The following is a 14,427-nucleotide window of genomic DNA, read 5'->3' as shown; positions in this document are numbered from 1 at the left end:
GAGGGTTTGGAGATGTGAAGAAGTCTCCGCCCGGCCGTCACCTGTCTCCGGGGTCCTCTGGCTCCACAGGTGTGGCCCAGGGGGAGCTGCGTGCCCTTTTTCTCCCTCCTGGCGCTGGCCCTGGCATTGGGCTTTGGGGATGAGAGAGTGAGCTGCAACAGCGTCCAGCCAGGGGGCTGCCGGGTAGCAGGGGGGACGGGACTCAGTAGCAGAGGGAAACTCTACCTCAGGGCCTTCTTCAGCAGCCTTACTTGGTTGTTTACAAATGGTTGCTTTCTGTGGTCGTTTTTTTTTTTTTTTTTTTTTTTTTTTTTGCCGCACCACCGGGCATATGAGATCTTAGTTCTCCGACCAGGGATCAAACCTGTGCCCCCTGCAGTGGAAGCGTGGAGTCCTAACCACTGGACCACCAGGGAAGTCCCTCTGTGGGGTGTTTTTTGAACTTTTTTGTTTTTACAAAAGCCTTTTGGGATTATAATTCACATCCTATACAATTCACTCATTTAAAGTGTACGATTCAGTGGTTTTTAGTATATCCTCAGACCTGTGCAGCCATCACCAGTATCAGTTTTAGAACATTTTCATCTCTCCAGAAATGAACCCCTAGACACCCTGCCCCCGCCCGCCCTCCCCATTGCTTCCTAAACCCCCAGCCCCTGGCAACCACTAATTTGCTTCCTGTCTCTGTGGATTTGCCTCTTCTGGACATTTGTGTCAGTGGAATCCTACAGTCTGTGGCCTTTTGTACGAGGCTTCTTTCACCCAGCGTGGCGTCTTCAGGTTGATTCATGTTGTAGCCTGTGTCAGTACTTCATTCCTTTTCGTGGCTGAATCATGTGTCATTGGCCATGTTTTGTTTTCCTTTCATTGGTTGATAAGTGCATTTTTTTTAAAGATTTATTTATTAAAAAAAATTTTATTTTTGGCTGTGTCAGGTCTTAGCTGCGGCACGCGGGATCTTTCATTGTGGCGCACAGGCTTTTCTCTAATCGTGGCGTGCGGGTTTTCTCTCTCTAGTTGTGGCGTGTGGGCTATGTAGTTTGCAGCACGCAGGCTCTCTAGTCGAGGCACACAATCTCAGTAGTTGTGGCACGCAGGCTTTGTTGCCCCACGGTATGTGGGATCTTAGTTCCCTGACCAGGGATCGAACCCTCGTCCCCTGCATTGTAAGGCAGATTCTTTACCACTGGACCACCAGGGAAGTCCCGATGAGTGCCCTTTTAAAGTGATTTTTTTCTCCATCTCAAACACAGTTCTGAGCTACTGAGTGGGTCAGGGGCAAGTGTAGAGAATGCAAATAGCAGAAACGGCCGCTTCCAAGAGGGGCTCGCAGGGGTGGGACGGGGACATTCTTTCTCTGAGCAGCCCCTCGAGAGGGAAAAGGGAGAGTTGGGGGGACCCGGAAGGAGAGGGTCCGTTTTGGGTTTTCTTTTCTTATTCCGGGAGATGGGCAGACAAGGAGAGTGCCAGGCCTCAGCAGAGGTAGCGGACTCTTTTGATGGAGGCCTTGGCCAAGGCTGGAACCCCGGGCCGCGTATGTCCCGAGGCTCTGCGTTGAGGCCAACATATAAGGCCTCCAGGAGTCTTGCAGGCAGATCCAGAAGGAGCCCAGATTAGAGTTGGCCTGATTCATTACAACCCAGGGATTAGGGGAGGGCAGTTAAGTGTTTGTTTAATCTTGCTCTAATTGTCTCGCCTTTCCTAACAGAGTGACTAGTAATCCTGTTTGAGGCTGAGTGCAGCACTCCTTTCTGGAGGACAGAGTTTTTTGTTTTTTAATTTATTTATTTAATTTACTTTTGGCTGCGTTGGGTCTTTGTTGCTGCGCAAGGCTTTCTCTAGCTGCGGTGAGCGGGGCCTACTCTTCGTTGTGGTGCGCGGGCTTCTCCTTGCAGTGGTTTCTCTTATTGTGGAGCATGGGCTCTAGGCGCGCGGGCTTCAGTAGTTGTGGCATGTGGACTCAGTAGTTGTGGCTCGCGGGCTCTAGAGCACAGGCTCAGTAGCTGCGGCGCACCGGCTTAGTTGCTCCACGGCATGTGGGATCTTCCCGGACCAGGACTCGAACCGGTGTCCCCTGCATTAGCAGGTGGATTCTTAAGCACTGCGCCACCAGGGAAGCCCGAGGACAGAGCTTTTATTGAAAGGCATCACACCTCTCAGCTCTCTACAGGCCATGCCTGAGCCACCGCTGGTTCTTAGGTGCGGAGGCTGCAGCCAGGGGTCACAGGGAAGATTCTGCAGCCTCCAGGTGGGGCCGGCCTCACCCACCCCAGAGTGTAAGTGCAGAACACTGGGTGGGGGGTTTCTCCACTGAGCTGTCCTACTTGCAAGGACCCCTCAGGTTCCAGAACCAAACAAGAGGGCCAGGAGGCGCAGAGAAACAGCTCCTGCGTTGACTGTCTCCGAAGTCAGGCGTCCGTAGGAGGCTTTGTCCACTTTATTTAATACGAGCCCTGCATCAGCCCTGCCAGGCGGGGGTGACGGATGAGGACACATCGGTGCAGGGGGGCCCCCCAGCTTACGTGTGGATTGGGATGGCTCCTGCTCTCCGACGCTGTGGGTGGCCCAGAGAGGAGGGCTGATCTTCTTCATAGGAACCGCTGGCTGGTGCAGGTGGGGTCTCCAGGGTAGTGTGCGGACGGCGCTTTCTGGGTTTGACAGCCAGGCTCCCGTAGGCTCTGGGTGATGGCAGGAAGGTGTCTGAATCGGGGTGGCCCACCCGGGGATTCCAGGGTTTTAAAAAGCATCAGCCAGGGCTTCCCTGGTGGCGCAGTGGTTGAGAGTCCACCTGCCGATGCAGGGGACACGGGTTCATGCCCCGATCCGGGAAGATCCCACATGCCGCGGAGCGGCTGGGCCCTTGAGCCATGGCCGCTGAGCCTGCGCGTCCAGAGCCTGTGCTCCACAATGGGAGAGGCCACAACAGTGAGAGGCCCGTGTACCACAAAAAAAAACCCCAAAAAAACATCAGCCAAGCTGACCCTTGTGCTTGTTTTGCATTTGGGCCTCAGGCACATAGTGATACTGGCTTCTCACTCCCCCACCCCCAGCTCCCAGCCGCCTGCCCCAAGCCTGTGCCGGGGAGGAGTCACCAGCATCAAGAACCACTGACCCGCAGTGGAGAAGTTAGATTGATGGACTTAATAGCCCCCCACCGTCTATGGCGGTGAGAGCCAAGTGGGGGAACATTGATCAGCCTCTGTCGGATTGTCCCACGAGACAGAGGGCGGCTCTCACAGCCGGAGGGACCGCTGTTTCTCACCTGTGTGAGCGGCTGGAAATCATGTGCCCCACGAGGCTGCTCCTGGGGCCGCACAGCACTTGGGGGGTTTCCAGAAGTCTGTCTCCTAAGGAAGGGGCTGCAGGACGGCGATCCTGCCGTGAAGCCAGGGGGCAGGTGGCCTGGCCCCGTCAGCAAGAGTGTGACCGTGTGAGTGGCCCAACCCCTGCTGCTTCTCCTGGATGCTACAGCCTCATGCTCATTACGGAGCTTCCCGCTTGTCCTCCTTGCTCGAGGAAGCAGGGCAGGTGGGCCTGTGGAGACCTCACTGTCTAACAGTCATGAAATGTTAGAACAGCTGCTGATACTTACTGGGTGCTCGCCCTGTGCCAGGCATTGTGCTGGATACTTCCCTCATGTTATCTCATTTCATCTTTGCGACACTCCCGGTATCGGCGCTGACGCTAACCTCCTTTTACAGATGAGGAGATGCCGAGAGACTAGGTAACTGGACTGGGCGTTGCCGGCCTGGCTTTTGACTCCTTTTGGAGGCCCAGCCGCCCAGTTGGTGGTCACTGGGAGCTAGATGGGCAGGACAGAGTGCTGGCTGGGTCTGTAACCCCTGGCGGGACTTGAGGCAGTTACCTTCTCGAGCTTCTGTTTCTACAGCTGTCAAGTGAAGACAGAAATGCCTGCCTCTGAGGACGGTTGTGAGGATGGAAGGAGATGGTCTGGATCAAGGGTCAGGAGCTTCCAAGATGGTCCTCTACGCTCCTGCCTCCTGGTACTCGGCCCCGGGCAGTCCCCTCCCACGCTGGACAGGGCTGACCCGTGTGACCCATGGATGTGGTGGGAATGACAGAGTGTAAGGGCCAAGGCACAGTGTGTTTCTTGCCGTCCTCTCCCTTGGGTCGCTCCCTCTGGGAAGCCAGCCGACACCCGTGAGCTCAGAAGTGGCTCTTCCGGCCCTAGCTGAGCCTTCTGAGGACCACAGTCCTGGTCAGCCTCTTGACTGTGACCCCCTGAAGGACCTGGAGCCAGAACCACCTTTTGCTAAAAGCCCCTTTCGGATTCTGGACGCCCAGAAACAGCATGAAATTATGAACTTTCATTGTTTTAAACCACTAAGATTTGGGGTACTCGGTAACACAGCCATAGATCACTAACACAGAGTGCCGTAAATGCTCATTTCCTTTCTGCTGTTTCACTGACTCATCTTTGTTCCACTGGCTGCAGAGATGCCTGTTTGCTGCTCTCCCTCATAACTGCAGGTCTTGATGGCTCACATCAAGGCCTTTGCACAGAGCACCGGGGTTGGTCCCATCCAGAGCCCGCAAGGGCACATCTGCTTTGCTGGTCCCTGGAACCTTCCGTCTTCGGCCTGAGCTTGAGGGCTGGTAGGGGGGTGATGGGTGAGGGAGAGGCAGGTGGAGAGTGTTCTCTAATCCATGGGTTTCTCTTGCTTTGTTTGCAGGAGTTGTTTTAGTTTGAGAGTGAGGCAGGGGTGTTCCAGCCTTTGAGTATGGGAGGAAAATTCATGTTCTTTCTTTCTCCTCCTCTTTCTTCATCTTCCTCTTTCCCTGGCTCAGCATTACAGACCACCTGAGACAAAGACTTTTTCCCTTTTGTGGGGGTCAGTCTGCAGAGAGCCGGTCCTAGGGCCCAGAAGGGAGCCGGGGGCAGCCGGATGGTCTTCCCAAGAGAGGGTTCTGGGCCAGCAGCGAGGGTAAGAGGGTCCCCTTTTGAAGCAGGCCAGGCAGGTGGGAGGCCATAGGAAAAAGGCAGGGAGGGTATAGGCCGGGCACAGTCTGTTGCCTTTGAGAGAGCCAATCTGGCTGGTGGGAAGAGGCACTTAACAGCCTCTGCCAGCGATGTCCCTGTTGTTGGCCCCAAACAGACTGATCTCACTGGCCAGTTGCAAGAAAGTACATTTCGGACCAACGGCTTGATCTCTAGTGCCCAGCGGGGATGGAGTTTTACAGCCTCAAGCTTCTTCAGATTTGCACAGAAGGGCCGAAGGTGTCCCCTGTAAGATGCCTCACCAAAGTCCTTGTGGCTACCCTGTCCTGAAGGACCTGTCCCTTACCTTCTCATTCTCCATAAAAAGCAAGATGACTTTATATGGTTCATGGAGAGGGAGGGCTGTGTTCCACTTAGCTTGATCTGCTCGGCGGGTACGAGCGGTCTTGTTGAATCTGTACGTGCTTTTATTTATGTATTTACTTATTGCTTATTGAAGTATAGCTGACTTATTAGATTCATAGTGAGTCAGTATTTTTGCAGACTACACTCCATTATAAGTTATTACAAGATAATGGCTTGTCCATGCTTTTAAAGAGCTGTGTTGTACATCTTTTATTGTTTAGTTATCCATAATTCAGTCATTCCATAGAGCTTTTTTTAAAAAATTTTTGAAAACATTCTATAGAAGTGTAACAAACCTACAGAAAGTGTACAGACATTAAGGGTCCTGCTGATAGCTTTGTACAGACTGACCATCCAGATCGATTGACAGGGCGTCAGCTGTCCCCAAAAGCTCCCCCGACTTCCAACAACCACCCTCACTTCTAAAGCCATCCACAGGGACTTCTCTGGTGGTCCAGTGGTTAGGACTCTGTGCTTTCACTGCCGAGGCCTGGGTTTGATCCCTGGTTGGGGAACTAAGATCCCAAGAGCCATGCGCGTGGCCAAAAAAATTAAAGAATAAAGCTATCAACAGAGTTTCTGGACACCACTCATATGCCAGGCATTGTTCTAAACACTGGAGACTTAGCAGTGAACCAAATGAAATCCCTTCCTAAAACACACTGGTGGTACTAAATGCCAGGAAGGGAAATAAGCAAGGGACTAGGATAGAGAGAGAGAGTGAGGGTGGTAGGGGTTTGAGATAGCATGATAGAGCCTCTCTGTAAAAACCTAAATGAACTTAGGAGCAAGTCCTAATAATATCTGAGAAAGAGGGACTAGAAGGTGCAAAGGGCCCGAGGCAGAAGTGTGCTTGGCAAGTCTGAGGAGTGAGAGAGGAAAAGTGGAAGGAGATGGTAGAGTCAGGGGCGTGATCTTGGAGGACTTGTAGGTCGTGGTAAAGACTTTGGACTTGGGACTTCCCTGGTGGTCCAGTGGTTAAGACTCCGCGCTTTCACTGCAGGGGGCCTGGGTTCAATCCCTGGTCGGGGAACTAAGATTCTGCATGCCGCGCAGCACAGAAAAACAAACAAACAAAACTCAAAAAAACCTCCTAAGTGTGAAGGGAGCTGTTGGAGGGTGTTGAGGTATAGGCATGACATATTCCTATTTGCATTTACATTTTTTAAAATAAATTTATTTTATTTATTTATTTATTTTTGGCTGCATTGGGTCTTCGTTGCTGCGCACGGGCTTTCTCTAGTTGCGGCGAGCGGGGGCTACTCTTCATTGCTGTGGAGGGGCTTCTCATTGCGGTGGCTTCTCTTGTTGCAGGGCACAGGCTCTAGGCTCCCGGGCTTCAGTCATTGCGGCATGAGGGCTCAGTAGTTGTGGCGCACGGGCTTAGTTGCTCCGCAGCATGTGGAATCTTCCCAGACCAGGGCTTGAACCTGTGTCCCCTGCATTGGCAGGCGGATTCTCAACCACTGCGCCACCAGGGAAGCCCTGCATTTACATTTTAAAATGCTCACTTTGGCTGCCGTGTAGCTAAAAGAGTTGTTAGTGAAACTATTCTTCAGAAGGTGGCGTAGAGGGAAGTGAATCACCTTCAAGGATGAGTTGGAAGCCACTTGCCCCTTAGCCATGCACACAGAATCACCCGCCGGCCACCAGCGTGCAGGCCTCCCCTCTCCTCCGTGTCTGGCCGCTGAAAGGGTGGGGGCTTTCAGGTGTCCCCTGGGTCTCTGAGCTGCTGGGGAGGCATCGTAAGGCGGAGCCAGGCGCGGAGCTTTTCCTCCCCTCCCCCTGCCCAGCCTGGGTTCCGAGGGAGTTAACTGCACACTTGGGTGCTGACCAGTGCAGCTGGGCTGAGTGGAACGAAGTATGAAGATCTTGGGCCTGACCTTGGAGACCTTCGAGAGGAACCAGGCCAGTCCCGCTGTGCTGTGGGCTTCCCTGAGGGGCCTGCTCTGAGACCTTTCCCTCCGGCTTATGGAAACTCACGTAGCCCGGATGTCAGAGTTGCAGAAGCTGCCAGGGGATCTGCCTCTGCTTTCTTGGGCCCCTCTCTCTTCCTCCCTCCCTCCCTTCCTTCCTTCTTTCCTTCCTTCCTCCCTTCCACACTTCTCTCAAGATACCCTATGGTGGACCTAGAGATGATCCTACTAAGTAAGTCAGACAGAGAAAGACAAGTATCATATGATATCGCTTATAAGCAGAATCTAAAAAAAAAGATACAATTGAACTTATTTACAAAACAGAAACAGACTCACAGACTTAGAGAACACATTTATGCTTACCGGGGCAGAAGGGTTGCAGGGAGGGATAGATTGGGAGTTGGGGATTGACATTGTACACACTGCTATATTTAAAATAGGTTACCAACAAGGATCTACTATAAAAAGATTAAAAAATTTTTTTAAAAGGGACTTCCCTGGTGGTCCAGTGGTAAAGAATCCGCCTTCCAATGCAGGGGACGCGGGTTCAATCCCTGGTTGGGGAACCAAGATCCCACATGCTGCAGGGCAACTGAGCCCGCGCACCACAGCCACTGAGCCCATGTGCCACGACTAGAGAAAGAAAACCCTCACGCCACAACTAGAGAGAAGCCTGTGCACCGCAACGAAGAGCCTGCATGCTGCAACTAAGACCCAACGCAGCCAAAAAAATAAATAATAAAAATAAAATAAATAAATATATATTTTTTAAACCTATAAAAAAATTAAAAAAAAAAACCCAGCGATGCACTATGGAACAGTGAGAACCAGCTCAGGCCCTGGAACCTCATGACCAGGGTTGGAATTCGGTTTCATTGCCTCCAGGCTATGTGACCTGGAGCAAGTAAGTCACTAACCTCTCTGTGCTTCTGTTTCCTCATATGCAAAATGGGGACAAAAGGGATTAAATTAGTTAAACCACATAGCACACAGTAAGCCTACAGGCCCCATCCTCTGCCTTCCGAGTCACTGACCATCCCCCCCCCCCACCCCCCCCCCCCCCCACCCCCCCCACCCCTAGCCTGTACAGTGATTAGTGGTGCATATCTTCTTTGAGTTGTCTGAGATCACTGCCCCTGGACCCTCTTTGAAGGAATGCATTTGGGAGATTATAATTAGAATCATTACCATTTATCGACCTTTGCCCACGTCCCAGCTATATGCCAAACACATCATCTCACCTCACCCTCAAAAAAATCCTGTTTTCTTCCCCGTGTTATAGAAAAGAAAACTGAGCCTTAGAGGGATGAAGGAACTTGCCAAGGTCCTCTGACTGGTTATCGCAGAGCAGGATCTGACTGCCCGCCCACGAGCTGCTTCTCTCCAGCCAGGAGCAGCGTGATGGTGCCGGCTTGCCATGGTTGCTTAGGGCTACTGGTTTCCAATTCTTGCTCAAGGCCACCCTGCCTGGTCCCAGTGACTCTCCCTGCATCTGGCTATAGGATGGGCCAGAGAGGACCTCTCTGCAAAAACCTACATAGACTTAGGAGGTGAGTCGTGTAATATCTGGGGAAATGCATTCCAGGCAGAGGGCACAGCATGTCCGAAGGCCCTGAGGCATCTTTCAGAGAGGGTGTTCCTTGGGCCTTCTCCCTGTGGGCCTCTGGTAGGCCATCAGGGACACAGGGAATCCTGACTTGGTGACTCTGGCTAACATGAGGAGCCTTTCTCTGAAGGTCCCTGGCATTCCTGCGTGCCTGGAGGGGCCTGTGAGCTCCCCGGCTGCACTTCAGGAATTCAGGTCCAGCTAGTGGCAGGCCACAGAGGGTGCTGCCCGAGTCACTGTGGAGTTGTCAGCCCCTCCTGTATCTTCAAATAGCATTTTGGAGAGTGGACTCTTTTTTTTTTTTTCTTTTTATATCTGTTCATTGTGGTAAAATATACATAAAATCGACCACTTGAACCATTTTTAAGTACGTAGTTCCAGTGGCATTAAGTACATTCAAGTTGTTGGGCCACCAATCCCAGCATCCACCTCCAGAGCTCTCTTCTTTCCCCAAACAGACACTCTGTCCCCATTAAACACTAGCTCCCCCTCCCCCATTCCACTGGTACCTCCCCTTCTACCCTCCGTCTCTGTGAATCTGCCTTCTCCAGGCACCTCATACAAGTGGAATCACACAGTATTTGCCCTGTGGTGTCTGCCTCCTTTCACTCAGCACAGTGCTTCCAAGGTTCATCCGTGCCGTCGGGGAGCGGACTTTTTAGAAATAGATGAGGTGTTCGCAGCGTATGCCGGCCCCTGCCCCAGGAGCTGCCAAGGAACAAGAGGAAGAGAAGCCCAGGTCCTGGATAAAGTAACTCACATCATCCCTACGCCTGAAGGCTGGGGCTCCTCGGCTCCTGGCTTCCCCTGTTTGCATTTCTGTAGGTGGGCGCATCTTGAAAGCAAGACCCCTGTCCCACATTTAGTCCTCCACGGGCTGTGTGTTTAGGTGCTTCTCATCTCAGCCTCATTCTTCTCATCTGTGAAATGGACCTCGTGCACTGATTCTCAGATTATCTTTGGCCCTATTGAGCTGGCTTCCCGTGGCCAGCCCGGAGCTGCCCCTTGTGTGCTAGGCCAACTGGGAGCAGGTGGGGGAGGAGTCCTTCTTAGACTATGACTTTTTTATTTATTAAAAATTAATTAAGGGACTTTGATGTATCAGGACTTAAGAGGAGTTGACAGGTCACATGGTCTCGGAAAGCACAGGGCTGGTAATCTATTTAAAAAAACATTTTCTTCTTCTTCTTTTTAATTTAATGAAGGAAATCATTAGCTGGGAAATTGGTAGAGCTGATTTATTCCTGTTTTGGGGAGGGGGAGTGGAAGAGAAAATCTGCTCTAATTGCCATTTGTTCTAAAACTATGTCAGCAAAATATTCCCATTAGCTGGGCCTGGCATGGATGGAGACAGGGCCTCCAGCTTCCTTCCCTTCACACCGTGCTCTGGGCAGGGGCAGGGGGCTCTTTCTGGACCCAGGTGGGCAGCCGTGCTGTCAGCAGAGTCGCATCTTCTTAAAGGTCCCAGCAGACCTGCCCAGGTTCCCCGGTGTGTGTTCCGGTGGGGCCCCGGCTGCCTGCGAACCCCGAGGCTCTCACACTCAGGGCCGGGTTCCCAGGGATGCGGGACTGGGACCCCCCATCTGGGAAAGAAGACTACGTGCCTCCTGGGCTTCATCTGGTTCCAGGGGGAGGCAACTGGGTTCACCCTAAAAATAACCAAACATGCAAACAGCTTCAACAGGCAAATGTTTTTCGTATCTGTGGGCCAGATAATTTAAAGGTACAGTTGTTTTTCCACTGTCCCAGTCTGCTTGTCTTCCCGGAGTGGGGAGGCTCTCTCGGGGGTGATCTGGGCTCTTCTGGGGTCACTGTCTTCTAGCACCCCGGTTGAGGCCCGGCTGGGCGCTGAGGCCTCCCTGTGGGCCCTCAGCCACTGCCCTCTCCGTGGATGCCTCCTGCCCAAGTCTGGCGAGGGGTGAGCCCCCTGCCTCTGCCACGCGCTGGCCGGCCTGGCTGGAGCACTGGTGCCCCTTCAGGCTTGCTGCGTGTGCACAAGGGGTCTGAGCTCCTCTAGCCCAGAAACAGGAGTAAAGCAAGTTCTCAGAGAGTAAAACAAGTAGGATGTGGAGAAGGTGGAAGGCGAGGGACCAGCTGGGTGTGAGCCCCGCTCTGAGCAGTGGCTAGGTCTAGGCCAGGTCTCCCGACCCCCTGCCTGTGCTGGCCTCCCCACGTTGGGGGCATCTGGGCCCTCGCCCACCTCTATCCTTCCTCACTGCCCACAGCGCCACTGTGAGGCTCCAAGGCACATTGTCACATGCACGGCCGGGAACCCTGTCTGTCCCTGTAATAATCTTCCCATGCGTGTGCCATGTCTAGGGGGAAAGCCCACCATCAACTGGGCGGGGGGGGTCCTGCGGGCGCTGAGTGTGGTCACCCCTTGGGACGGTGGGCCTGGGACTCCAGGGCAGGGGTCTAAAGCCATGCGGCGGGGCCACCGTCGCTGGGAGTTGGTCCACAGTGTGGGGGAGGGGCAGACCCAGACCTGTGGGGTGGGGTACTGTCCTCTACAGAGTCTTCATTCATTCACTCACACGCTCATTCATTCATTCCAAAGACTCGTTCAGTGCCTGCTGGGTCCCAGGCTGTCTTCTAGACCCTGGGGATACAGCAGTGAAAACAACCCAACCAAAATCCCTGCCCCCATGAAGCCTCCATTCCAGTGGGAAAGACAACTTTAAAAAAAGAACGTGCTACACCATGGATGAACCCAAAAGATGTTACACTGTGTAAAATAAGCCAGACGCAAAAGGACAGATACTGCATGATTCCACTTACATGAGGTGCCTTAAGCAGTTAGGTTCAAAGTAGCGTGGTGGGTGCCAGGGACCGGAGGGAGGGTGGAATGGGGAGTCAGTGTTTAATGGGGACAGAGTTCCAGTTTTACAAGATGAAGTTCTGGAGATGGACGGTGGTGACGGCTGCACAACAGGGTGAATGTCCTTAATGCCACTGAACTGTACACTTAAAAATGATTCAGGGCTTCCCTGGTGGCACAGTGGTTGGGAGTCCGCCTGCCGATGCAGGGGACACAGGTTCGTGCCCCTGTCCGGGAAGATCCCACATGCCGTGGAGCGGCTGGGCCCGTGAGCCATGGCCGCTGAGCCTGCGTGTCCGGAGCCTGTGCTCCGCAACCGAAGAGGCCACAACAGTGAGAGGCCCACGTACAGCAAAAAAAAAAAAAATATATATATATATATATATATGATTCAGATGGTAAGTTTGATGTTACGTGTATCTTACCACAATTCAAAAAAGAAAAATAAAAGAAAGAAAAGCCCACAGTATATTAGATGAGGATCAAAACTATGAAGTAAATGGGAAAGTCAGGGGAGTGCTGGGGCTGGGGCTGAGTTTGAAATAAGTAAGGGGGTCGAGGAAGGCCTCAGTGAGGAGGGTCCCAGAGCCGAGGCTACGGGGGAGGCAGCTCTGGGCAGAGGGCGCCTGGGTACAGATGCCCCGAGGCAGGCAGGGCAGGGCCTCCAGGCCTTCCCCTGTGAGTGGGGTGAGACCAGGTGACTTCAGGGCACAGGGGGATCCCTGTGGCCATCCTGTCGGGTGGAAGGGGCATGCGGGAAGCTAAGAGAAGGCTTTGCAGGGGGAGGGGGAGCCAGCCGGGCCCGCGGTCCTCAGCGGCCATTCCCAGCTCTGGGTGACCCATACCTGTGGGTGGGCTCAGAGCACAACCGCAGTTATGGTTGTTCGTGGTTGCGTTTAAGTTTTTCCACGGCCACCCCCGAGATGTCACTTCTCCCCGACTTGGGAGGGGTTCGGGTGGGTGAGGGATAGCAGTGGGATGGCTTGGCCAGGCTTCAGTTCTGGCTTTGAAGCCACACAGCCGTCGCCCGGGCCCTTGACCTGCCCTGGCACGGGGTCAAGTGCTGGGTGCCCCCTCCTACCCGGGCCTGTTCCAGAGTCTCCTGCCTCTCAGGAGGCCCATGCCAGCCAGGCTGGGGGGAGTTGGGGGCCTGGGCTTCAGCCCCAGTTCCTCCCGCCTTGCCGTGTGCTCCACCAGCTGAGTCTGGGTTTCTGCATCTGCAAAGTTAGGTTTGGATTCTAGTCCAGCCGCTGCGCCAGGGCACAAACCTGTGAGAACAGCTTTGTGCACGTGGGAAGGTGTCCCTGAGGACCCGAGACAGCGCAGTCCGAGACCGCGAAACCCCTGCACAACCCCACGGGGGTCCACTGCTGCCACTTTAGGAATGGGGGGAGGGTCTATTCCAATCCTTCATCTCCTGCCCGGATGTTCTAGGGATGACCTCAGGAGTTGCCGGGGGAAACGGCAGGAGATGGGGTTCTAGAATAGGGGTCTAGGGCCAGTAGGGACAGGAGGAGAGGTTAGCGGTTCAGGGACCTACATCATTATGGAGTCTACCACGTCCACTCCCCAGCTGGCACCCAACTGCCCACCCTCTGTCCTTTTAGAGGGAGCCTTGGGGGCCAGGCTGCAGACAGAAGCTCACTCCACTGCCCAGACACCATGGGGTAAGTAGGGAGAGGAAGGGATGAAGGAGAGACGGAGGAGCTATAGGTGATGGGCTTGGGCCGTGTCCTACCTTCCCATCCCAGTAAGTCCTTAGAGCTGCTTTGTCCAGGGTGATCACCACCAGCCCCGTGTGACTTCTTAATTTTAAATAAGTGAAATAAGATTAAAAATTCCATTGTCCAGTCACACGAGTCACATTTCAGGTGCTTAGTAGCTCTTGGGCTAGTGGCGGCCGTACTGGACAGCCAGGCGTAGAACGCATCCGTCAACCCAGAAGGTTCCATAGGGTAGCGCCAGTCTCATCTCTAGAGCAACCCCAAGTGGTAGAGACTGTTGCCCACCTTTTTACAGATGGAGAAGCTGAGGCTCAGAGAGGGGAAATGGCTTGCTAGTCAGGCCTCCAGGGAGTGTAAGAGAGTACTCAAACCTGGGTGCGTTGAGCCTCAGAGCGTGGATAACGGAGTCCGTGTGCACACGTGTCCTGCTGCCCAGAGGGCTGCTTCTTGGGACAGAGGAGACCAAAGCCCACTCGCTGGCCACACATGTGCTTTGGGACCTCTGCCTCAGTCCCCAGGGCCAGGCAGACCCCCCCCACACACAGGCTCGATTACCCAGTGGGGAGCAATGCTTTAATGAAAAGGCCAGACAAGGATTAACATTCTGTTTGGGGCCTCCGGGACTGCACCTTTGAGACCGAATCCCAAATCCCATAGGAGAGGCTTCAGGAAACATCACTGGACTCTGAAAAACTCATTCTGAAAGTAAGAGAACGATAGACCAAAGCTTGGAAACAGCCCACGTGTCCTATGAATCCGATGCTATGATTCAGCCGTAAAGAGGAAGGAAGCACTGACCCAGGCTACAAAGTGGACGAACCTCGAGAACATGATGCAAAGTGAAAGAGGCCGCACACAGAAGGCCACAGAGTGGATGATCCCATTGATGTGAACTGTCCAGAACAGGTAAATCCAGAGACAGAAAGCAGACTGGTGGTTGCCCGGAGCTGGGCGGGGGGGCGGCATGGGGAGTGAGTGCCTGTTAGGTTTGGGGGTGA

At 53.6% G+C, this 14,427-nt stretch overlaps 1 protein-coding gene across 5 annotated transcripts in view; it reads left to right on the top strand.

Moving 5' to 3' along the window:
* PITPNM2 (phosphatidylinositol transfer protein membrane associated 2) overlaps window positions 1–14,427 on the top strand; it is a 144,448-nt gene that overhangs the window by 50,185 nt on the left and 79,836 nt on the right. The window contains exon 1 of one of the 5 annotated variants that reach the window (XM_027124953.1): window positions 12,066–14,335. The exons of the other annotated variants lie outside the window; for them this stretch is intronic. The gene's annotated coding sequence lies outside the window, so the exon portion shown is untranslated. Of the gene's footprint in view, window positions 1–12,065; window positions 14,336–14,427 lie in introns of those variants that run through there. 5 annotated transcript variants of the gene reach the window in all.

The sequence above is a fragment of the Aethalodelphis obliquidens genome, unplaced genomic scaffold, assembly GCF_003676395.1.
Source record: "Aethalodelphis obliquidens isolate GAN/ISIS:26980383/991018 unplaced genomic scaffold, ASM367639v1 scaffold28, whole genome shotgun sequence".
NCBI lineage: Eukaryota > Metazoa > Chordata > Mammalia > Artiodactyla > Delphinidae > Aethalodelphis > Aethalodelphis obliquidens.
This window is presented reverse-complemented; position numbering and strand designations above follow the sequence as displayed.